The sequence below is a fragment of the Numenius arquata genome, chromosome 1, assembly GCF_964106895.1.
Source record: "Numenius arquata chromosome 1, bNumArq3.hap1.1, whole genome shotgun sequence".
Classification (NCBI taxonomy): Eukaryota; Metazoa; Chordata; class Aves; order Charadriiformes; family Scolopacidae; genus Numenius; species Numenius arquata.
This window is the reverse complement of record NC_133576.1, coordinates 124608622-124634849: the sequence shown is the minus strand read 5'-3', so window position 1 is coordinate 124634849 and position 26228 is coordinate 124608622. Positions and strand designations below refer to the sequence as shown.

The following is a 26228-nucleotide window of genomic DNA, read 5'->3' as shown; positions in this document are numbered from 1 at the left end:
GAGGGTCGCTCAGTGTGAGGCCCTCAGGCTGCAGCAGAGAAGTGGAGGTCAGAGGCAATACCTGCCAGGTGAGAGGCATCCATGGGGCAGCAGAGGGAGGGAGAGCTGCAGTAACCTGTCTTCTACTCCTTTCATCTGGGGTTATCTGTGTGATTGACTACATTTTCATAAAATACATAGCACATTACACAAAAGGCTACACTTTCTATCCGCATTCTCTATTCCACATCCTGGAGCATCTCAGAACCTTTTAAGTGGTAAAAAACTGCAAGTGCATCACTGCACCTCGCCACTCAGTACTGAACTGAGAAGTAAAATCTCCACATCATGTGTTCATTCTGCTGGTAAAGCCCTTTGCCTTTGTTTATGGAGTAGGATTGAGCCAACATGGCTGAGCTTCTGTGAAAGAGGTAAGATTTTTATGTTGATGGCTTGCTTTCAGGAGGGAAGCAAGCGGCATAGCTGTAGTCAAATAATTATTTTACTACAGCTGTTTCAATATAGCTCCCCATGTGGACAGTCTTTTCTGGAATTAAAGTGGCTTTATTCCAGTATAATTACTCTGCAGTAGAAATAGGGAATTATACTGACCTAACGAAATCTGTTTAATTATTTGATTATGGCTATAGAAGTCAATTTTCTCTATATACAAGCACTAAATTTTAGTGAGTTTTTAGCTTGATATATTGCCTAAATACCTGAATTTAAATCAAAATGAGCAATGGAACTAAATGAAAGGGTTTGTATTGTTCCATAATTTGTTGGGTTTTTTTTTTATTTAAAAAAAAGATTCATTTAATGTTTGCAGGACCTACAAAGGAAGTCCTGGGAAGCATTATAGAGTGTATTAAGATAACTGGAAAGAGAAAAAATAAGTCTATTTAGAAAGTTTTCCTATTTGACATAGTTATGGGTAACAAGAAAACAAGTACACATGTAGAATGTGATCCTACAAGTTCAACAAATTGTTAAGAGAAGGAGTGCACAACCTGCAGTCACCTTTCTCATCTAAATTCATAGGCTTAATTAGATTGAAACATCATTTTTAAGCATGCAATATCACACCAAGGGCAGTTTCACAGCATCATCCGTAACAGTGTGTTTAATGAATGATTCTTATGGCACTGAACTCAGCAACTCTGAACTCATCAGTGTGGCTTTGGTAAAGAGATGACATTTGCTGGCTTGGATATAGGGTGTGCTATATTGGATAGTCTCTCAAATTCTGAATAGGTCTTGTGATTCAGCTTGATGCGGAGAAAATAAGATTTAATGTATTTAGGTAATAAGATGGCTGTAGAGATACATCAGTGCTGAATAATTTTCACTACCAATTCAGAATAAAAATTTTTAATGTGGATCTGAGACAAGGTAAGAAAAAAGTAAGTATCATCTCTTACTATCAGTGTAACCAGAAAAAGGAAAAAAATCATTGATGTTGAGTATTAGGGTCTCTGTCACTGAGGCCAGAACTTAACCTTGTCTAGATTTTTGCCAGAGATCCTGCCTATACATGCCAGATGTTTCCCTGTCTCTCTGAGCAGCCCTGTCCAACCAAACTGAAGGAAGGGGAACCCCTTTAGCCTTTTGCTTTTGATACTGAGACTGAGAGTTGATCTTTGCAGCTTAACCAGGAAGCTATAAATAAACTCTTATTGGGGAGGGTAAGCAATAAGTATAGAATCGAGCCAGACACAGTAGTTATTTATGAAGAAGGCAGCATTTAGCAGCAATCAGTACTGTAAAAGGCAGAAGTCATTGGCAGAAGGCGATATGACAGTATAAACTTAGGCAAGCCTTCAGCAGCAGTAGTGACGTGCTGTGGTGGGCAAATGCATGTTGTTTTCAGACCTGCTTTCCCGGCTTTTCTGTCCTGCCTGCTTCTTGGCTCTGTTGCATGCAGCTCAGTTGCTGCTCGCACTTAGGGGGTGAACAATTAAATCCGATTATTAAGGTAGGTTTCTCTGCTGCATCACTCCATTCTCCTCTGACAGCCTCTCAGCTCCCTGCAGAACCCCAGTCTCTTTGCTGCTGGGGATGTCTACGTTAGCATTTCAGTTCAGGTCAAGAATGCACTCTTGTTGCATCTCTTTAAGTCATTCCCATGTACTCTGCTTGGGTTTACACCATGGAGTAGTCTTGGAGCTCACAAATTCTGCTGAGGTGCTGGCTTCAGCTATTGTGTTAAATCTCTCTTTCTGATGTTCTGCCAAACTCGCAGTCTGGAAAATCACTGCCCTGTGACAGGATGAAGATACTAGGAAGAGTGGCAAAGATATAAAATGAATTGAAGGTAGCAAGGGGTGTTACAGGAAGGGAGAACAGATTTTGCAAAAGATGTTAGACTTAAAAGAAAGATGAAGGAAAATTCAGCTCATTATTTAACAGGGAAAGTGATCAAGTAAAGAGTGACACAGAAGGCTAAAGCCTCAAGGGTCTGTTTGTTCAATACATCACAGAATCACAGAATGATATGGGGTTGGAAGGGACCTCTGGAGATCATCTAGTCCAACCCCCCTGCCAAAGCAGGTCCGGCTAGAGCATGTTGCACAGGAACATGTCGAGGTGGGTTTTGAATGTCTCCAGGGGCGGAGACTCCACCACATCTCTGGGCAGCCTTTTCTCTTACCTTCCTTCCATAAAAAGGTTTAATTATGACCTAGTGCTTAATACAATTAATATTAACAGCAAAGTGCCAGGAGCACAGACATGACAGGGAAAAAGCAGAACACTTACCTGAGGTACACAAAGCATAGTGGGAAAGGGCTGAAATTAAAACCATGCCTCCTTGAGATGTCTACGGGAAAGGGAAGTCCAGCAGGGGTGAAGTACTCAGTTAATATTTGATGTCACCTGTAAAGGGACTTAAGTCAAAGAATCAAATGAGTGGATCAGAAGAACATCTGGTTTATATATGTTGTTTTATTGTGTTTGAGAGGTATTTCTTTCTAAAAGAGACATAAAATCAAGTGGAGCTGTCCATCTGCAAATCCATGTGATTTTTGACCTAGCAGAGGTATGCCTACAGTATTATGATTTGCTAGCTGATGACACTGTTTTCTAGCACCAGAAAGCAAAAGTTGCATCCTGAAATCACAGAAGAAGGCTGGAGAAATTTGTGTGAGGTGTGAGAAGCTGTTTAAGAATAGAATCATAGAATCAGTTAGGTTAGAGAAGACCCCTAAGATCATCTAGTCCAACCATTAACCTAACACTGTCAACTCCACCAGTAAACCATGTCCCTAAGCACCATGTCTACACGTCTTTTAAATACCTCCAGGGATAGTGACTCAGCCACTTTCTTGGGCAGCTTCTTCCCATGCTTGAAAACCCTTTTGGTGAAGAAGTTTTTCCTAATATCCAATACAGATTCAAGAGGTACAAGAATTGAGCATACAAGAGGTTGATGTTAGTTTTCCACATTGTGTGCAGCCTTACTGAGAGGTGGAGTGTCTGAAGTTTCTAGTAAAACTGCAGTGATTACCCAGAGCTAAGGGGTTCCGAAGGTGCAGAGTGGTAGAGGGGTTAGAGAGCAGCATGGGAAGATGGCAGCCAGCAAGCTGGAAAGTGCCTTCACAGAAGTTCAGCAGCCATTTGAATTTAACCGTGTTTCCCAGAAAGAGTTTTCAGTCCCTGACTGTGACTAAAGAGTGGTAGCAGGAGGGGTAGATCTACCAGCTGGTGTAGCAGTTGGCTCACCAGAGGCGAGGGCTGTAAAATAGTTATAGTTGTCTAGAAATTAGGCATTGTGTGTGAGCCTGTTTATGTACCTTGTTGATGCTTTTTTTTTTTTTTTTCCCTTTGCTCCTTGTAATTACATATTGTTCATTAAACCAACTCAGTCATGGTTGCAGGTGAGGAAAATCAGCTTGCTGTGCACAAGGTAAATTTCATTTTCCCACATTTCTGGATAGCGTTTTTATAGCAACCCCTTTAAAGCTGAAATTGTTCTGTTTTATGACAATCTAGACCTGGCAGAAGGGTTACACAAGTCCTGATGGCCTGTTCGAATTAATCCTACAGTAAATAGAGTAGCAATCTCCAAGCTTTTGTCTCTGGGGACTTGTGGAGGATAGGTCAGTTCCAGATGTCTGGAGAAAGCAAAGAAAGCTACAGGAAATGTATAGCTCTCCCTCTTATTTTGAGGGAGATTATTTACAATCAGTTTATCAGGGTAACCTAATTTTCTCCTTTGGCAGAGTAGCTGGCCCAGAAGTAAGCAGTAGGTTTGGTGTGTCCATGTTTAGTAACTCCGGGGATACTGCTTCATGCCTGATATTCTCCCAGAAAAAAAATAGAAAATACAGATTCAACTATAGCATGGTGTCTTGAAAACTGGAAACCATAGCCCTAAGATTGTTATTAATGACATATTTTAAAAGTAAGAGGATGTCCCGGGTAAGGTGTGAGGGATTTGTCTTTGCTCTGGTCTAGTCAACATCCAGTATGAATTTGCGTGATAGCAGAGAGAACAGCTTTTGTGGGTAGCCAGCCTGGCCAAGGTAAGAGTGACTCAAGAGACATTCAGAGTTCAAAGTGATCTTGCTAAATAGATGAATCAAGAAGGTGAAATGTTATAAAGATGGTACAAAGGGTAAACTTAGTAGGGAAGAATCAAAGGTACAAACACAAAGTGCAGAGTAACTGTCTCAGTGCTAGTATTGTGGGAAATGATTGTTGTGGTGAGCCATAAGAATAACATAAGCTGGAAAAGCCATACTGTTTCCAATAAAGTAAATGTTATTTTGAAATGTAGGAAAAAGAATGTTGCATGTGAGAAATGAAAGCTGAATATTGCTCTCCCAGTTGGCTACACTGCCATGTCACGTGTTCGATTTCCACTGCAACAGAAAAGATCAAAAATTTCCAGTAAGCTGAGGAAGTGGAATGGGATCAAGTAAATGAAACACACAGAGGACATGATGGTGGCAGCAAAGTCCCACCACTTTTTCCTTGCCCTTTGAGAGCACTGCATACTGTTCACAGCTTTTAGTATGGGCATGGCACAAGGATCAGGCATCTGTTGCTGGAATGGGTCTGTGATCACCGATCACCACATACAGATACCACATATATAAGTTTCAAGGGTCCAGAGGAAAGGAAGACTATAAAAAAAAAATCATGACCTGTGAGAAAAAGCTTTAGGAATTGAGATGGTTTTATTCTAGGTCTGTTAAGGAGCAAAGATCAAATCTTCTTTGTACCCACTGAGATCAAGGCAAGAATTAGAATTATTTTGCAGGAAGGCAGATTTAAGGTGTTACTAGGAAAAATGTTTCAATAAGGTTAGAATAAGCTGAGGAGATTGTGGGGATTCTTACCACTAGAGATTTTAAAGAACAGGTTAGAAAATATCTGCAGTGGTGATCTGCTTTGCTACATCCTGCCTCAGATGATCTGTTATGTCCCCTCAGGATTTATATTAATGTAATTTTCATGATTTCTCTAGGAAACTGGGAATGGCTTCTTCACAGTACTTGGGACACTGAAAAGATAATTTTCTACTATGGAGCAACTTTCAATAATATATTATTGCTATTCAATTATATATATAGCCTTTGTAAAACATTTAGTATGTTCTATTATTCAAAAATCAGATCAAAACCTTTCTAAAGTGACTTAGAAAAAAACACTGTAAAATCAGGTTGAAGGACTATAATTATAATACGGTACTCAGTAAGTTAAGTTGTCGTTAGCTGGGCATCTAGGAACTGCAAGAGTGGGCCCTACATCAAGCTTTACTTGATATTTTTACTGCTCTTCTGAACAAATTTGTAAATGTCTTAATAATAGAAAGAGTAATAATACAATAGCAAGTTGGAAAGTTATTTCAATAGCTCAATTGAAAGAGGTAGACATTCTAAAGCCAGTAGTAATATGGAAATATAGCCTACATGTTTATCTGCATTAAAATACTGAGTCAAGGCTCTTATTTGTGAAGTAAGTTAAAAAGATCGAGTATTGCTTAATAAGCAGAAAATTGAAGATGAACTTACAACACAATACTGCCAAAAAAAAAAAAAGGTTTTGCCACCAAGTGCTGTTTATTAATTATTTTCTGCATAGCACTGTTAAGTCCAGACCTACATCGCTTTTACCTTAAACTGCTAGAACGTCACAGGGGGTTTCAGGTAAGCCTGACAAATAACAGTTATGTGCTGGATTGTAGAGAAGATCATTTTGGGAATCTGACTTTGTTCAATTGCAGTGATCCACTTGGTCTTGGGCCCTTTTTTCATTATGGTCACCAGGAAGAATTTGGAAGGATTCCCACCATAAGCATTTTTCATCCTACTGACCTTTGGAAAAATGTCCAAGGATAAAAGAGAAACAGAAGTTCATGACTGTGTCCACTAAAAATGAAAGGTTCTTACCTGCATCATGGAGTTATGTACCAAACTTTTGTGAAACAAAGATCACTGCTGTCATGACATCACAGAAATAATAATACGATGTATTCCAGAAAACAAGCAGCATCCAATACCTGGTCTTGTAGTGTTTATTAGGTGAATCTAACACCTGGTCTGTAGGTTTGAACTTTTCCATATTTTGTGTCCTCACAATTGCTGAGATCAAAATCATCAGTGTTTTCACCATGTCAGCTGTTACCTATTTCAGAGTAGTTCCATCAAATAAAACTGATGTGGAGTTTCACTAGCCCAAATACATCCCAGGAATAGGATGGCACTTATTCTGTAGGTGAACAGTAAAGAGTCCTCACTGGATTTGATGAAAAAAGCTGTTTGTCTTCAGCAACCACTCTACATGGGCAGTGGATCATGTCATACATAATGGAATCCAAGTACCACTGTGTTTGTTGTTTACCAAGGTCATGTTGTAATTTCATGCAGACCAATGTGAACTGATACAGAAAACATGGAAAAGTTGTCTTATCAAATATCAGTGAGTGTAGAAAACTGTCTTTCAACCTCCTTCATATGATCTGCTGCTGTCTATACTCAGTAAATTCCATGTTTTAAATTGAATAGACCGGTGTGCTTTATTCATTGATAATTGCTTTGCAGCAAATTTTGTTTTGCCAGTGTTAGCTCATTATTAATTACACCAGCAACGTGCTGGCTTGTCCTCATCTTCTCAGCAGGTGATAACAGCTTGAAAGTACAGGTAGTTAATGCACACGTGAAACTAAGATGCAGCTGGATCCTAACACTGGCATCAGTAATGATACTGTGATTTTTCTATCTTTCCCTTGTCTTACCACTAAAGAGAAGCAATTATGGTAAACCAGCATGGTCATCGTGTAATGAGCTCAGAATTCACTACATATTAAAATCTTCCAAGAGCTTTCAGACTGCTTCATTAAATAAAAGTAATCCTTCTGTTGATTGAAATGATTGAATATTAGATCAAGGTTGAAATTAACAGAAAATACAGGTATGGAAATCAAAAGCTGATCATCAAGTGTGCAGATGAGTCCCTTGACTTTGCTATTCCATGTAAGATGTGGATCAAACTAAGCTGCATCAGAATTTTTTTGGGTATTTTGGTCATCTAGCTAAACATTCAGAACATGCAGCAGAGCCTAATATACAAATGCCATAGAAAAATATAAATCAGAAAACATTAAATAAACTGATGCTCATTATATTCCTGATCTGAAGAATTTGCTTTCCTTTATTCTGGGTTAGTGGATGCCATACAGAAGACAAGAGACTCATGATAATTTTAAATATTGCTTCTCAAGTTGCCATGCCAGTGAAGCAGCTTTGCCCTTTCTGATGATTTGTTTGTGACAGTGTTGCAGAATCCTTAGAGCTAAGTTCTTTTCTTAGTTGCATTTATCTCAGGTTTGCACACGTGTAACTCAAAGGTATCCCTGTAGCTTCTGTATGCTTTTATATTCCAATATCCTAATGTAAATAACCTCGCTGCTTCCAATGGCTTGTTCTAATAATATCAGTGCAATTGCACAGAATCACAGAATGATATGGGGTTGGAAGGGACCTCTGGAGATCATCTAGTCCAACCCCCCTTGCCAGAGCAGGTCCAGCTAGAGCAGGTTGCACAGGAATGTGTACAGGTGGGTGTTGAATGTCTCCAGAGATGGAGACTTTACCACCATTCTGGGATTGCATTTATAGAACCTGGCACAAAGAGTTAATTTGTTGTGTAACACATTCCTTTAAATGGAAACATGTATTTTTTAGCTGTTTGTTACACAAATTCTGTATTTACTTGAGAGCAGGATGGTGGGGTCTGTAATTCTGAGTATCTGTTTCCATTTATTTAACAGCTTTTCCACACAAGGGAGTTATACTGCAGTTAAGAAAGGAATTAACTTTATAGTATAGCAATTTTTCTGAAAAAAACCCTTCTGTATTGGCATTTTTACTCTAGATTGTCTGCATAGCAAAGTTAAGTTCAGTTGCTTTTGAGTTATGAGTAGCAACTCTGAGCACATTTCTGGGTACAGGCTGTACCTGTGTATGTGAAGACATATTGCTCTGAGTAACAATTTTAGTCACTTGCCCTATACAGATAAGCCATAATGAAAAGTCTACATACTGTAAATTAGGAACTGTATGCTGTAATAATTGATTTTACGATTCTTTGATCCCAAATAAGAACAGGTGATTTATATACATACTAATGGGACTTATATTCATTTTTTCCATGGATTAAATAAACTACTTCCAGAGCAAAAAAGTTTTAAGCAGAAATTCATGTTGTGGTTTACTGATGTTTAGCTTTCATATTAATCTTTAGGAAAGACTCTGCCCTTTCTTACATATATCTATATCAGTGGTATCACGATTGACAAAACCTGCAAAAAACTGTCTTCAGTGAAGGGACGGTGGCAGCCTTACATCTGCATAACCAAGAGCATCTTTTCCAAGTATGAGGCTGTCCTATGTTACCACTACACATTGGTCAGTAATAACACTGCAGACAGTTGATTGATACAACATCCAACAGCGTGGACCTCCAAAGAAGGCCTTGAAAAGACTCAGACGAGGAAGCCAGCCACACATCCAAATGCTTATGCTTTAGAAATTTATTTCAGTGTGGACATCTGAGTCCCACAGCTGCTCTACATAGCCTTTTATATGGCCACAGGTGTTGGCTTCAGTGCTGGAGCACGGAGTTGTAGCAAACAAAGGGGAGTATAGTCGATGCTGCCAGAGACCAGACATAGTGCCAATTTAATACTGAATGTAAAACAAATACTTGTGCCAGTTTGTTTCTAAATGCATTTTTAGTTAGAAAAATTAGCTTGTCTTTTGAGAGCATTATCTATGTGTGGATGAATGTTCCAAGTTTTAATACAGTATAAAGCAGGCTTTTTAAAAATCAAAATAAATAAACAAAATATAGACTAACAAATATCAAACCCCACTGTTCTATTGTTTGTGCTGTTATTGTTTAAAAAATAATCAAACTGTATTAGGCTAATTTAATTCTTTGTGATCACTCCTTGGTGTATTTTGTGAGACAGATTTATCCCTTATGTAGTACAAATTACTTCTCTGGAGTTGCAGCAGGAAGTAAAGGTAATTCAGCTTTAGAGTATGTTGTGAAGTAAATCTGTGGTTATATTCAAGGGCATTTCTGGAGTCACGCATTCTTAATTCAGCTCATTGAACTGTCATTGTGTCATCTATGCAATCTTATGATTGTAGGACTACATTTTCTGCTTCTGTGAAGAATCATATTCCGATGTAGTAAGATTTTCACTATTTTGAGGTTTACAGGCATTTTGCCTGTAAATGGAATATATTTTAGGCATTTCCCTCATTAATTACAGCTGAATTCTATTTGCATACATATTTATACAAATAATTTGTCTTTGGTGAATTCCAAAAGGAGAGGTGGAAGTGTAGAGATCCTTTTAAAATGATTGACTACTTATCACACTACTACAGATGCTATTTCTGCCTCTGTATAGGGAATTTCCTGCACTAGTATTTACAGATAATAGCATTAACAGCTGCTTCTGTTACCAAAATTGCAGTGAATGTTTGAGGTATTTAGCATTTTGCAATTGGAAAGAGAGTTACCAAAGGGTCCTTCAATCCTAAGGACTCAAAATCCCTCTTTTATACTACTACCTTGCTGGGTTTTAATATTAATGCACACCTGGATGCTGCAGGAAGTTTTCCTGCGGGCAAGTGATGTATATTTTCTTCCAGTTCCAGTTTTGCAATGGCAAAAAGAAAATTTAATGTAATATTGAATATCTGGGCATAATAAGTGATGAAAGTGTCATCAAAGAGAGGAGTTGTGAATCCAAAACTGTGGTTGCTAGTCTAGATCCCTGGAACAAATACGCATTTTATGTTAATGCATCACTGGGAAACGAAAAAAAAAAAAAAAAGAAACTGTTCTGGGAGTAAGGACTTGTATCCTAGATCTTCCCTCTCCTACTGGAAAGCCCAATCAGTATGGAACAGTTGTTACTCAAGAAGGTCCCATATAGACACTTTTATTTCATAAAAGCTATTCGAACAAATTTTTCTCTGTAGAGAGCTCATAGTAAGAAAACTTAGTAACAAATGGCTAGTGTAGGTGCACATTATGAAAGCGGACAGTAGTAAACAAGTCTTGAACACATAAGGATAATAAACAACATTTTTTAAGTAAATGAGCTATTCAAAGAAGTTCCTCATAACAGAGAAATGTGTTTGCAGATGCTTGTTACAAAGTGGTTTGATTTGTATGAACAAAATCAAGTGGAAAGGAAGCAGTTTACTTTGTTAGGAAACTTGGCAAAAGCAAGGCATTAAGATATCTCTGTATTCAAATATATCCTTCCTGTAAAAAACAGAGTACTGTCTTTTATTTAATGGGATAAAGGTAGTTTCAAATAGGTCTAAATTATTCAAAATACTCTTAGGAAACTTTTAACTATTGGTAGTGAAATAAGGCTGCTTTGCCAAACTTAGATTGTAAACAGTTTACTAGTACAAAATAGGTCAAGAACCTGGCCCTTAAACACAAGGGACAATCCCAGTCACAGAACTATCAAGTATTTTTGGGGGGACATCCTTTTGTTTGTGTTGACGGTGTGGATGGCTTTTTGTCATTTTGTATATATGTGTGTATCTATATGCCTGATAATAATTCTGTCTCCTAGCTTTGGATGCAAAAGAGTTGAAATCATTTAAATATCAAAAATCTTTGTGTCACTGAAAAATCTTCTTGCAGAAATTTTAGATTATATTTTCTTGTGTCTGCTTAATTTGTATTTTCATTCTTGTTAAGCATTATTTTAAAACCAAACTTACTTTACAATGTTCAGTTAGTATTTCTCAACACCTTTAAAATTTTATTTAAATCTGTTCAAAATAGGAAATTCATCTAAACGAGCCTTTTCCCATTAAAAAGATTTTGATGCTTTCAAAGAAATAGTGTTTCAAGGGAAATTTCTGAGCTAATTCTATCAAATAATTGTTTTACTGAGAAAAGAATATCCTTCCTCTGAAGTGTTTCTCTAAAAAAAGTTTTAAAAGATCATGTCATTGTATGTCATTGTATATATCTTTTAAGTTGTGTCTTGTGCAAGATTGATTTAACATCAAATTTCTCCTTAAACAAATAAAGCATTCTGCCAGGTATTTCCTAATACAACTGCATGCTTTTGGTCTTGAGGCAGAATGAAAATCCTTGTCCAGATTCTGTGGAAAGCCAAGGGTCATGTTCACATTGTGCCTTTCTGCACGGGACTTCTGTTATTCTGTGGAATATCTCCAAAACAGGCCCACTCCGTGCACCCTTCTCATTTTAAGACTGTTTTTTCCCCTTGTGAGGAAAGGAACTTACTTTCTCCTCCGTATCAGAATATCCAGTTATGGGTTCCTAAGCCCATATCTGCATCATGTATAGAACTGTATAGATGTCTGCATCTGTGTATAGAACTGCAGCAACTTTATCTTCTGTTGTTTCAGAAATTCTGTTTAATAGGGCCTCCCAAAACTCGCCTTGTCTGTTTTGTTGCTCACATTTCCACTACTGCAGGGAAGTTTAATTATCTTCAACTGCATTAGCTCATGAATCATCTGCAGATCTACTTCTGCATTCCTGCTTTCACATATTTGCCCAGATTTATTTGCTTGATTTTACATTTCTTTTCCTCTTTGATCACTTAGCATTGGCTTTTTTTCTGCACCTTCTTATACTCCTTTTCCAGTATATTCTGAAAATGCCTGGTGCATTTTCAGTCCTTGTACATTATTTGAGAACCTGGGGATGTCCCATTGCCTTCTATTTTTGTTTCTGCCATTCACAATTGTCACAGATTAAGGTTTTTAGCTTGAAAAAAATTCAAAAACATGTAATATGACTTAAAATTAGTCTATGTCTGTGGCTTTCATGGAGGAAAAAGTGCAGTTTTGTTTCTAGAGTGAACAAATAATTATTAATGTTTAAGGCATCAACACTCCAGTTTGAATGAAATGAAAGACATGAGAAAAAAAAAAACCCAGATATTGATTTTTTAAAATTCTAAATCAGTTTAGAAAGGGAAAGAATTCAAGTTTTGATTTATTTAGTTTATTGCTGCTAAAAATGTGTATCATCCAAACAGCAAAAAGAGGTTCACCAGGTGCATTATCTTGTATCCTCAAATGCACTTCCAGGCTACCAGACAGGAGTGATAATAGGAAATGCATAGAGGTGCAGTATTTCGTCTGCACCAAGAGCTGAATTCACAAGTAGCCTAAATACCAAATTACATAATTTCTCCTCCCGCAAGTCAGGCGCGTTGCGGTGGCCACCGCACAGCTGCCGGCCTGGGCAGCATCCAGGCAGACACAGTCACAATTGTCCCTTTTCATCTGGGTCATTCTGAATTCCCTCAACAGGAAATGGAACACAAGCAGAAAAGTTTTAAAAACATCCCAGACATGAATCAACAAAAACCCCTAACATCTGCTCATCAAAGCTCATCAGAAAACAGTGTATTTTATTTACACTACTCTTCTGGATGTACTGAGAATGCCTAATGAGGTTAGAGATCACTGGAAAATATTGCTGGTATGAAGAGTCCATTTCACTTTCCAGATTACTGGCCTAATCTACCCAAAATATGTGAAATACAATGTCTCATATTCACAGCCTCTGCAATTTTGTTATTTATTTTAGCATTAAATGATGTAGTTTTATTAAATCCACAGTGTGCATCAAATCCAAGCTGGCTAAAAAAAGGTACAATATGTTAATCGATATTTTAATTTCTTTTGAAGATAAAATGTGCAAATGTGAAAACCAGGATAATAGAAAGTACAGTTAATATAAGTGGATTCAGCAGAGGACTGAGAAACATTTTCATGTATAAGGAAATGCGGGCTGTGATCCTCAGACAGAGCAGCTCAGCGTAACCTACTGACTGCATCCTGCACTGCCAGGGAATCAGGCCACTGTGTTTAAATGTCTAACATTGTATAGTTTTTCTGATCCACAGGACAGAACCCATACTCTGTCCTCATTCAGGATTTATGAACCCACGGGTCTTTGCAAGAAGTCTTATTACCAGGGCAGGTCTAATTTCAGCTTTGTGCAGAGTAAGAGCTCAGATATTTACCCTTTTTTACACACAGCAAAGTGTTCTGCTCAAAGGTGGATACTCAGTTACCTGAGCTATTTCAGTTATTTCAGAGAGAGGTTCACCTCAGCTGCACTGAGGAAACACTGGTTTACAGTGGCTGTGACCTTGTCCTTGCAGATGTCCTTATGTTTCTCTCTGACTATCAGAAGGGGAGAAAATCTTTTGCAGGAGTAAAATTTGTTTGGGAGTAAAGGGAGTCTTTTAATTATAGTTGCCAACCAATTCTTGTTTTTTCCAGGCTTCCAGGTGTGTATCACCTTAGCATCAAAACACCGCAATAGACAATCATACAATCATACAGCCATAGAATGGTTTGGATTGGAAGGGATCTTAAAGATCGTCTGGTTCCAGCCCTCCTGCCATGGGCAGGGACACCTCCTACTGGACCAGGTTGCTCAAAGCCCCATCCAGCCTGGCCTTGAACACTTCCAGGGATGGGGCATCCACAGCTTCCCTGGGCAACCTGTTCCAGTGTCTCACCACCCTCATAGTGAAAAATTTCTTCCTAAAATCTAATCTGAATCTCCCCTCTTTCAGTTTAAAACCATTCCCCTTGTGCTATCACTACATGCCCTTGTAAAAAGTCCCTCTCCAGCTTTATTCTGGCCCCTTTTAGGTACTGGAAGGCTGTTATAAAGTCTCCCTGGAGCCTTCTCTTCTCCAGGCTGAACAACCCCAACTCTCTCAGCCTGGAAGGCTCCAGCCCTCTGATCATCTTTGTGGCTGTCCTCTGGACTTGCTGGAACAGGTCCATGCCCTCCTTATCTTGGGGGCCCCAGATCTGAACATAGTACTCCAGGTGGGGTCTCACCAGAGCAGAGAAGAGGGGAAGAATCACCTCCCTCGACCTGCTGGCCACGCTTCTTTTGATGCAGACCAGGATACAGTTGCCTTCTGGGCTGCAAGCACACATTGGCAGGTCATGTTGAGCTTCTCATCAGACAATCCCAAGTCCTCGTCCTCAGGGCTGCTCTCAATCCATTCTTTGCCCAGCCTGTATTTGTGCTTGGGATTGCACCGACCCATGTGCAGGACCTTGCAGTTAATCATGTTGATCTTTTTGAGGTTTTGAACGGGTCCACCCCTCAAGCCTGTCCAGGTACCTCTGGATGGCATTCCTTCCTTCTAGCATGTCAATTGTGCCACACAGCTTGGTGTCATCAGTAAATTTGTTGAAGGTGCACTCAATCCTACTGTCCATGTCGCTGAAAAAGATGTTGAACAGCACTGGTCCTAGTACGGACCCCTGAGGAACACCACTCATCACTGGTCTCCACTTGGACATTAAGCTGTTGATGGCAACCTTTGAGTGTGAACATGCAGCCAATTCCTTATTCACCAAGTGGTCCATCCGTCAAATCCATGTCTCTTCAATCTAGAGATAAGGATGTCACGCGGGACATGATTCCAATAAGATCAAAGCCCTGTGCGTGTTATTCCCCATGCTATGTGTGTTTGTGTAGAGATGTTTTAAGTTGGGCCCCCGATGATGTTACCTTCCTGTCTGGAGTGGCTGAAATTCCTTTGTGCTGTGCTCTAGGTGGTCTCCTGCTGACCTGTGATCCTTCTCTAGGCTCTGGTCATCCGTTGCTGGCACTGGCATCAGACTGCTAGGAGTGGGATAGATTGAGGTTCCTGTCCCGCAGCAATTCTAGTTTACAGCTCTCTTTCCTCTGAGGCTTTTCTGTTTGTGTTCATAGGAAAGCATCTTGCTTGGCAATGAGCGCTTTTAAAGGAAGCCAATGTTGAACCCTGGTCACTCTCTTGAAGAGTCAACTTGGAGATTATGCAGTTTTCTCAGTAAATTCCAGAAGAAGCAATACTTTCATAGTGTTGGTTTAGAGAAAGAGGACAACAGCATTGATGAATGACTAGAGCAGCTGTAAGTCACATAAGGGGTAATTATTTTTTGCAAGTGTGGAAAGGAATTTTATTCTGCATGTCTGCTGTGTAGCTACAAAATATTGCTGTCAATGCCAAAAAGGATAAACACCTGCTAAAAGAACTGTGGAGAGGATTATCTCTCTTTCTTACATACACACTTATGAAATACGTACTACACATTGGACCATCTCCAGTTTTTTTCTCTTTCTCTCAGCATTTTTCTAGCCATTGAATCAATTGTTCACCCTCTCTGCCTGACCTGTGAAAAAGACATCTGCTATGTAGAGAGGCCAAATATCAACATATGACATGCTTCAGTTACCTTTTGCCAACCTGCTAGGACAGAACGCTTGTTTATTTTTTTACCGATCTGCTTTTGAGTTCTGTTGCCTGGTTTTGTCATTAGGGATGTGGGGCCTATAGTCTCTCCTGCTCCTTATCCCTCCTCACCAGGCTGGAAAGAGCTACTTGCTGATTTCTATCCACCTGTGCAGCTGTAGTGGTGCTCTGCCAGCAATGCTAATGCTCCCTTGCCAGTTTTTAAACATTTTGCCAAGTAGAGAGAATCAATAGAAAGATCTGAATCATCTCTAAAGTAACCCAAATGCCCCTGTGTCCTATTCCTCCAGTATTATGTCATTTTTCAGCTCCTGTCCAGGATAATAAAAAGGATCTCTTACACCCCCACAGCTGAGAAGTGTGTCAGGGTGGGCCGCCCCATTTATTCAGGCTACCCTTTTGCCTTTGTGGTTCTAAACATGTAAAAACCTTTAGGCCAGATTTTACGGTCCGTGTCGTGCTGCTCAGCTGGTGCAAAGTGGATGGACTCCAGCCAAAGTTGGCAAGCGGCCACGGCCATCCCCTCGTGCCCGTGAAGGCAGCCGGGAAAGGACAGCGCGGTTCGTGTCCTCGCCGGCTCCTCTGCAGTGTGGCGTGCGAGGCAGCCCACCCTCGGGACCATGCCACCCTGGGAGGGCAGCCCCGGCCTGGGCTAAGCCCTGTGTCTGCCTGTGCCGGGCAGCGTGTGGGGACGTAGCTGGTGTTGCCTCCTCTGAGGATATACCCTTTTAGCGTGGGGCTTTTGATTTTTAGACTGCAAAACAGAAGAGTTAAAACAATTGAAAGGTTTGAGAGGAGGTTAAACCAATAGGGAGAAACTACTAAACTTGAATCATAGCTCATTCAGTGAAATTCAGTGAAATGTCTGCAATATACATGCCTACTCTAACTTCAGCAGCAGTTCTCCACTGTGATGTGGGCTTAGCTTACTAGATTTTCTTTCTTTCATGTTGTTTCATCCTTTCTTCTCCATTTGCAAGCAGAATCAAAGATCTTAAAGCATCAAGATGAACTGTCAAAAATGAAAAGTGGAAGATACTTTGGGATGGCCATGCTCAGTTAGTACCGCATCTTCAAGATTTGCTGCCAAGCATCCCTTTTAGGTTTAAGAAAATAAACTTCTGTTTCAATAGGAATACTTGGCCTCTCAACTCCAGAGGCATTTGCAAGCTGTGTGATGGTGTGCGGAGCAGGGGGAAAAGGAGTGAATCTTGCTCCAGTCAGCTGTGGCGACCGTTTCTGCTCCTGGCACCTTTCATTCCTGTTGCAGCTACTGGTGGCTTGCTTTGACTGGGCGTCATGCTTTCCTTCCCCGGTGCTCTGGGGAACATCTGACAGCCACAAGCATAACCTGGTACACTCTGAGCTTCTCCCCTCCCTTCCCTTCTGTCTCTCTTCTACCACACGTCAATCGTAAACTTTACTTCATTTTGGATGGCATCCTTGCTTATCTCCAGCTCTCTTCAGTGATTTGTTTTTCCCCTGGGCATGAAGCCTTTGAGGCAGCACTTCTGCAGCTCTTTCTTTCTAATTCTGCAGCCTACGTTTTCTGTCTACTGTTTGGAAAGAAGGACAGCACTAACTGCCTGCAAGGGCATCCCTAAATACCAGTGTGGAGATTCTGAGACAGCTTGTACTGTTATCATGGTAAAATGCAAACATCTTTATAGAAATGTAAACATGCTCTAATACTTTGGCATCCATCTCTCAGTGGCCATACATTGGCCTTTTTCTGTCTCAAGCATGCGAATTGCATATATATACTACATCACATTCCCCTTTACCACATCTTTTCCAGGACTGTCTTCCATCTGTTTCGCTGTTCATACCTTAATATGACAAATTAATATGTCTGAAAGAGCTACCTAGTAAAAGCCACTAAATTTACTTTGTTTCTCTGCTCTGTTTGTAGTAAAGAGACAGTTTCTGAAGGCCTAAAAGTTATCTGGCTTGTAAAGAAAAACCCAATATCTGGCACAGACTGGAGTTATAAAATTTGACCTACTTAACAAAAAATCCTATTAGATGGATTTACACATGGCTCCCTGAGATCAGACTGTTCAATATGAAGAATAGGACCTGAAGCCTTTTAATGGGACCTGAAGCCTTAAAGCTATTTAATGCTGTCAGGTATTTTTTCCAGGTTACTTTTCCTTCCTTCTTTCAGATTCTGGTGCTAAAAACAATGCAAAATATGGTCTAGTCCATACAGAACTTATAGTTTGGAATATCATCATGCCCAACCACTAAATCTGTTACATTGCAATTTGATAAATAGCAGTGCTGTAAACAAGAAAAAAAAACTTAATCTTTTTTTGCCAAAACTAGTTACGTGGCATGGCAAGGTAGGCCTCCTCAGAGGCTATTCTGAGCTCTGAAATAGTCCTCATTTTATCTTGCTGTAGTCAAAACCATTTTTTCTTGAATTCATACTGCTTCATCTCACCCCATGCTGAAAAGCCATATGATTTTATTGCAAAGCTAACAGTATCGAGTGTTTTTTTTTCTTGAGTCTCTTGCTTGAAGAATCAGGTGGTTTTGTGAAGCTCTCAGCACTAGTTTGTGTCCAAAAAATACAAAAGAGGAAATTTCTGTCCCCCTTGGTTGTAGAAAAGAGTTTGTGACCCCAGACACTGCAGTGGCTCATAAACTAGGGGACAAAACCAAAATCCAGGTATATATTGTTATCTTTAAATCCCCTTTTTGTATTACTTGTGTAATTTTTTTTAGTTTCAAGCAACGATTTTGAAAGTTTGTAGCCAGACTTTGGTTAACAAGGTCCTACCAAAAAATACCCAAACCAAATTAAGCTCAAAAACCAAAGCCCTCCACAATTGCTAATAGTTTGATTCATTGAGATTATCCTGCTCCTTTGTTCTCGTACCTTTTAGACAACAAAGTACCTGTAAATAGAGATATGATTGCCACAGTCCTGGTACTTTCTTAGCATAGCTGTCACAATTTCCATAACCTGGGCAGAAGAAGCAAATGCCTGTGCCAGCCTGGCATAATAGTGAATTTCCTTGCTGCGTTCCCGGCAGGAAGTACTCAGGGAGTCACCCTTGGCAAAACTTGGCAAGATGTTTTCTCCATAAAGTTTTGGGGGTGATATTTCTGGGCCCTGAGCAAACACCTTTTTCTCCAGCATCCTAAAATCTAAGCACAAGAGGAGGACATTAGTGTCTTGGGCATATTGAGCTCTTACTGGTAATGAGCAATATTGGTACAGTGTGTATTGCAAAGCAGAATAGCTTACTTTCTAGGTAATAAAGTAAGGATTTCAATTCAACGTTGTCATTTCTTATGTTCTGTATGTGAGAGCTTATGGGGAATCTTTGACAGGGAAGATATATATATATTTTAAAAATCTATAGTAATAAATATGTACTGGCCATAGCAATAAACTTTCTCCATCCTTTAGCTTTTAAAAATGGTTGTGAATAACGCTATAAGAGGACTAGATTCCCAGCTGTCATCAAAAGTGACAAAAGAGGCATTTATGCATTTATCCTCTGAAGGCTGGTTCCCAAGGCTCCCTTCTGACATGACTGCTGTGCCAGGAGCTTGCAGCATTTGCTAGCCTCAAGCTAGGGAATCCCCACTGCAGGAAGGCTGGTTTCACAGACTTAGGATACAGCCCAGGGACTCTCACTTATCATTAACAAACACACGTCACAAAAAAGTAGGTGAGTGTATGTGTGTGCACGATTTGGTGCGTGCATACATATGTGTGCATGTGCGTGCATGTGCTTCAGACTTTATTTTGCCCTGTATCTGCAAACAGAAGTACTCCTTAGAATTTCACCCCAGCTTAGTTTAACTTGGTTAACTCAAGCTGAAGACATACCTCTTCTCCATATGATACTTCCTGTATGTTTTAGCCTCCATAGACTTGAACATTAATTATATCTATTAGAACAAGTGCACATGGAAGGTGAAATATTATTGGTCTGAACTTAAACACTTTACAGCAGTTTTGCATTTAGTTGTCATAAATGATCATGAAAATTCAAGGCCTTATATATTGATTCCTCATTCTTCAGCCCATTGAGGTTTACAGTACATTTGACAAGTGAGTATTGACCTTCATATGGTGTTGGTCAATGTTACCTCTTAAAACACTAAAATCTTAGTCTCATCTAAACAGAAGTGAATATCTTCTTATTACTTCTCCTTTTTCCACATGGATTATTATATTATAAATGACAGTATGTTAATTTAGCTTGGCTTTACTTTGAATCATACATATACTTGAATTTTCAAATAGGGTATTTGAAATGAAAAGAATGTATTAAAGATCTCTGGTGAGACCTAATGGATTTATAAAAATAGAAAGCTGTAAGTACAAACATAAATATTTATGGTGAATTTTCTTATCCCTGTTTATATTTCACGTAGCATAATCTTTCTGTCATAGGATTAGGCCTGGGCTACCTCTGGTTTATGTGACAGGAAATTCAGAGCAGGTCATATCAATCAATATAAAATACAGTATGCAATGAGTTAATATCAGCACTACAAATGTGAAAGTTTTTTAATGCATAACTAATGTATGTGTATGTCTTGTCCTTCTGAATTAAAAGGATCACTTGGGGCTGAAAATTAAATCCCGGCTGAATTGTTTTTCAATTAATAAAATAAGGGGAACAAAGCTTTTAAAACACTTTGTGATTCATAGATACACTTCATAGAATGCACACGGCAGTGACTGTTCCTTCAGTTTGATTCTGCTTTCACTGACAGTGATGAAAATCAGGAGTAACTCCAGCCAAGTCAGTGGAGCTACCTGGGGTAAGATGAGAACAAAATGAGGAATTTATTGTCACAGCTGTGGAGCAAATATATAGCAGTGATGGATTATTTCGTTATGGACTATGACACAGCTTGAACAAAGAAAAAATAGTGGTGGCCTATAAGCAATTGATTTTTTTTTCAATGCTGAATGCAGGTAGAGCCATTGTTTGCCACTGCTCTTATGCAGAGAAACAACTGGAAAAGTACAAAGAAATTGTACTGGATGTGAAGATCTTTTACAAATATATTTTCAGTTTAATGATTGGAACACAGTAGTTTGCCTTTTTATAAAGGAAGGTATATACCTCTGAAACTGCTGACAAAGTCTGCCTGATAGAAAACAAATTGGAGAAATGTGTGCCAGAGACTTCCTGAGATATTCTTTATTTGCAGCTAGTCATCTTTGAGTAAATTCAGACTCATTCAGATTAAGGTGTTTTATTGTATGTCAGTTTGAACTACTGGATCTTTCAATGACTAGTAACATATTTCATGTTTTAGTTAATAAATGACGGATGACTTGAGTTAAACAGATCCATCTAGATTTTTAATTTCTGATGTTTCTTTCAAGCTGTTAGTTCCCCTCGGCTTTACGTTATACAGGTTACCACAACAGCTTTATATGATTCATAGTGAACATTGCAAGTTACTATCTGGTGCTAGTAGCATTTAATAATCCAGTTAATTTGTCTTTTCCGTGCTGTTCCTTGTCCTCTGCAAATTTTTTTGATTCTCGGCACAAAAAATGCCACTGTACTTCTCTTCTAAACGATCAGATAATACAGAGTACAAACTGACAATTCTGCTTAAAATGCAGAGGGCAAAAGTTTCACTCAAGGATAGAATTTTAATAGCCCACAGGACTTCAATAAATTCAGTGAAAGGAAAGCGAAAGAAGGATGTCAAACTATCACTTTTGTTTGGTAAGAAGATTAAAAAAGAGCTACTTACAAGATGGGAAATTTAAGAATCAAAACCTTTTAAATAAAATTACTTAAATAATATTTCGAAGTATAAAAAAAAAAATAAAAAAAATTCAAGGAGCAGAGTCCTAGGCCCAGAAAACGCCTAGTGGAGAGAATGCAGACATTGTCAAATGTAAAACATTGTAACTGTGGGACTCAAGGGTTCACTAGAGGGAAAGGAAGCTACCAAGGGAATCCCCAGGGATAGGCAGCTTTAGATTTTATTCAATGCCTTTGAAATGATCCAGAGGAAATACAGAACCTGTCTCAGAAAGAGAATAAATAAATCTCTTGTAACAAGAGGCCAGGTGTTTTCTCTCTCCATGTGAATGCATATGAACAAAGATATAATAGACCTATAGATATCATAGATTGAAATGGCCACAGAAAGGTGGCCATATCAAAACTTGCGAAGAATTTTGTATACAGTTTTGAAATTATACCATGAAAATGAGGCTTACAGGATATTGCTGAACGCAATTATCAATTATCAGTTGGAGAATGCTATGAGTAACAGTATCTTGAGTTATACTAGTAAAGCCAAAGAACTATTACAAGGAAGATAACCACTCATGTCGGATTTTAAGCCAGTACGTGAACACTAGCGAGTATGACAGGACTGACAGAGAGTGTAATACATGGCAACTACTTTTTGGCCTTTTTGTGAAGCAGCTGGTGTTGCATATGGTAAGAGGTAGGATACTGAATGGATTGGACTTTGGTTTGTTCAGTGTCAAAAATCATATGCTGTAAAGTAAGGGTAATGGGAATTACTCTCAAATAAAATGGTACAAAGCCTGTCTCTCAAAATTCTCTGGACAAAATTCCTCTTGGATAATTCATCCAATTGTATTCACTGTTGTAGGACTGTGGTAATTTATCCCAGGTGACAGCAGGCCTTAGAGCTGTAAGATAAGCTATAGAAAAGAAGAGATTTCAGCAGAACAAACACTGAGAAGTAATCACTTAACTCCTGAATGAAAAACTACGATAAAACTGATAAATTGTTTTTAAAACTAATGACAACATAAAGTGAAAATCTAGTTTTTGAGGGGTAGCAACATTTCATTCTGATTCTCAAGTTGAATCACATAAAGGTTCCTCGCAGGGAGCAGCTCCTGTGTTTACTACTGTTAGCTTGTAAAACTCACCTTCAGGTGATGCCATTGAGCTAGTAGAGCTGGCTAATGTTTGTGTGGAAAATTGAAAAAACTCAAATGCTTCAAGCCAAATGTTAAGCTACTTTTTGAGCAGCTAAAATTATTGGGTTTGGGAGAAATAAAATTATAAATATAAATGATGGAATGGTAGAAAGAAAGATGTGAGCATTTCTGTGTCATTTGTTATTATGTTGCCGTAGCAGTAGCAGTCAAAGAGTCTTGTATATCTGGTGCTGTGACAGTCTAACATGCTCTAGGCAATCCTACTTTGGCAGGGGAGTTGGACTAGATGATCTCTATGGTCCCTTCCAACTCTAAAAATTCAGTGAAATTCAGTCTAAGTTACTGCAACCTCTTTTACCGTAGAGTGAAAAACTTACTCAAATATGTTAAAAAAAAAAAATAGAATTAGTACCCATATTGTGGAAAACATTATTGGAGTTTCTTCCATAATCAGTCTTGGGATCGCCACCACCCACCAAAACCATGAAGAAATAGGATCTTCTTTTCTGAACTACAGCAATAAAAGTTCTGTGAATGCTGTAGTGAATAGTTGAATTGTCTAATGAAAAAACTAAAAAAAAGCAGACAAGTTCCTCTGCTTTCTGGTTGCTCAAAAATGCTGTACTTCAAATGTAACAAGATGTGGATTTATATATAAAGAAGGAAATTATCCTAAAATCTGAAATCACTCTGAGAGAATTTTTAAAACAAGATTTTACATAGATCTCTGATGTCTTTATCTGGTCTTACATATTAGCATTGCTTAGCAAAGAGTATTTGTGCTATATTCTTAACATTTATCTAAAAGGCTAATATTTGTGATAAGCTGACAATTAGCTAATTACCAAACTGCTTTGAGACAGATTGTCTCATTTGGAAGAAACCTAATTAAAGGTATTTGAATCAAAAATTTTAAAGGAGTTTCAGAACTACTGCTGTGTGGTATATTCACACATGGTAGACTGGATATTTTCTCATCTTCTACTAAGATGAGAAGTAAATAATTGTCAGTTCAGAAGTCTTCAAAACATGTTAACCCTTTATCTACTGTATTGACACATATTCCCATATCTGCTGGAATGTGAAGTTATCAGCCACAGTTTTGAAAATGTACTCATGTTTTATGTAGGGATTAATGTGGCCTTTATGCAAAGAAGAATCCAGCCATGTGTTTCATACCGGGCACTGAAAGCTATGTTATGCTTTACAATATTTAGACAATCCAAACATGTCCTGATGTGGGTGAGGTGTGTTTTAATAACGTAAGAAGCTAAAAAATATGTAGTGTTCAAAGCATATTGACTGTTTACAGAATATTTTAGGACAGTTAGGCAGGTAAAAAGGATCTCCTCTGGAAAAAAAATAATATTATTTTTCTGACATTTCTGTTGCCAGTAGGTTATTCACAATAAAAATAAGTTGCTGATAGTTTTAGGAATAATGGTGTATACAATAATGACATCATAGAAGGTGAGCAAAATACTTTGTATGTCAGAAAGAAATTACCATTTTCATTAGAATCTCTTTATGTTATTGCTTTGTTCCACTTTCAAAGTCCAGAAACGTTTCTGATATGACCCTCTCGAATAGAGGACAGGGAAGGTTTGCTGTAGATGTTGGACTTCAGGCTATTTCACACAGAGAGTTAGCATTTCAGCAACGAGTGTCTAAGGCCCAGCCTGAGATACATACATAGCCGATATGTGAACATAGGAGATTCCCATGAGCAGACATCCTGAGGAATCATCAAAGCCAGATGCTAGGAAATACAAATGGGAACAATGTTTTGCACCCCCTGAATACTTAACTTTACATAATTAGATGATTGGGAGGCATCTGTTCAAAGTTCACAAATTTCACTTTGGAATTAGTCATGTAAGTTTTTCCTTTGACAACTCTGCCAAGACAGGTCTTTTTTTCCCTTAAAATATGCCTGATGCCATCTTGGATTTTGATGCATAATTTCCACTAAAAATCTTGCAAGGGGAAAATGTGAGCATAGCTGGTATGTGGAGACAAGACTTTAATGTTAGTGTAATTTAAGTCTTAACAGTCTAATCAAAATACAAGTTATGATTAGTCTTATTAGAGTCATGCTAGCACTAGGACTTACAGTGCTCATCCGCCTTCCATATAAAGTAGGGCAAGGGGAGCTGAACCATCAGAAATGCGAGGGGTTTACTAGGACAGCTGTCATATTGGTGAGGGTTTCTTCCTCCATGGTCCTTTTGAGGGCCTTTTTGTATTTTCTAATGTAGTCTTCTTACCTGATCATTCTTCATTGATTCCTAATTCCACCTTATGCAGTTTTTCTGTTCTGTTTGTTATCCTTGAAAACCATTTCACCTGACTGAGTGACCAGCCATTGACCACTGTGATTTGTGATTACTGTGCCAGGCCTCTGCCATCCACCTCCACCTGCATTTCTCTACAATACTCTTTTATTCTAACTCATGGACTGTGTACCCTATGCAGAAATATTATGTTATCACTGTCTATTAATTAAGAATAAGTGCCGTATCATACAGTTGCACACAGCTGAACTGAAGCTTATATGTATTTAGGCAAAGTCAGCTGACTGCTAAATATTTGCTAAAACAAGCTAAGATCAGCTCAGGCCAAGACAAGTCCATGCAAATCCAGAGGCCTACAGTGTTAGGTAAATAAAAAGCCTTTGATCTTTTGTTACTAATGGCAAAATCATGTTTATTAGTGTATAAATGGGATACTTCAAGTTATCTATGACTATTTTTGGACATTGGTATTTATTTCATGGCTCAGGTTCATTGCTTGCTGGCTTGCTGAAACAGATGTTGAACCATTCTCAGCAGAAGGACACTTCTGCTGGGTTGCCCTCCGAGTTTGTCTCCATTGTGTTGGGAGCGAGCAGGCTGATTTGCATGGAGCAGGAGACCATGAGACCAGCATTGACAGAACTACATAGAGGATGGAGAAACAGTGAAACAGAGTGATAAATGAGATGGTGAATGCTGCCTTCTCTGGAGAGATGCTGACAACCGGTACATTAGGAAAACATGTGTTTTCAAGAGAAAATCCAGGCTATAATTTAGGACATTCTAAGATGTGCTCTTCTTAGGAGGTGATGGGTCTTTACAGTGACATTGGAACACCCACATACAAATTTCACATAATATATATATGCATTTGTAGACTTTCAATATCACATTAAAAGTGGTTTGTAGCAACAATCTCATAATGAATAATGCAATTGTAAATAATCAAAACAGCCAAAGCAGTAGTTCACATCAAGAGCCTGCAAAAAATTGCTATTTATTGTTAGTGAGTGGAAGAATATTAACTAAGAAGCTGATTCTAGGATATTGTTGTGGTTTGAGCTGGACTCGCCTCTGAGACAAATGACAGATCACAGAATCACAGAATGATATGGGTTTGGAAGGGACCTCTGGAGATCATCTAGTCCAATCCCCCTGCCAAAGCAGGTCCAGATAGAGCAGTGTCCAGGTGGGTTTTGAATGTCTCCAGAGACGGAAACTCCAC

The 26228-nt window shown here is 38.8% G+C and overlaps 1 protein-coding gene across 9 annotated transcripts in view; it reads left to right on the top strand.

Moving 5' to 3' along the window:
* The window catches only part of GRIA4 (glutamate ionotropic receptor AMPA type subunit 4), a 237436-nt gene that overhangs the window by 80233 nt on the left and 130975 nt on the right, over window positions 1–26228 (top strand). The window lies entirely within an intron of this gene.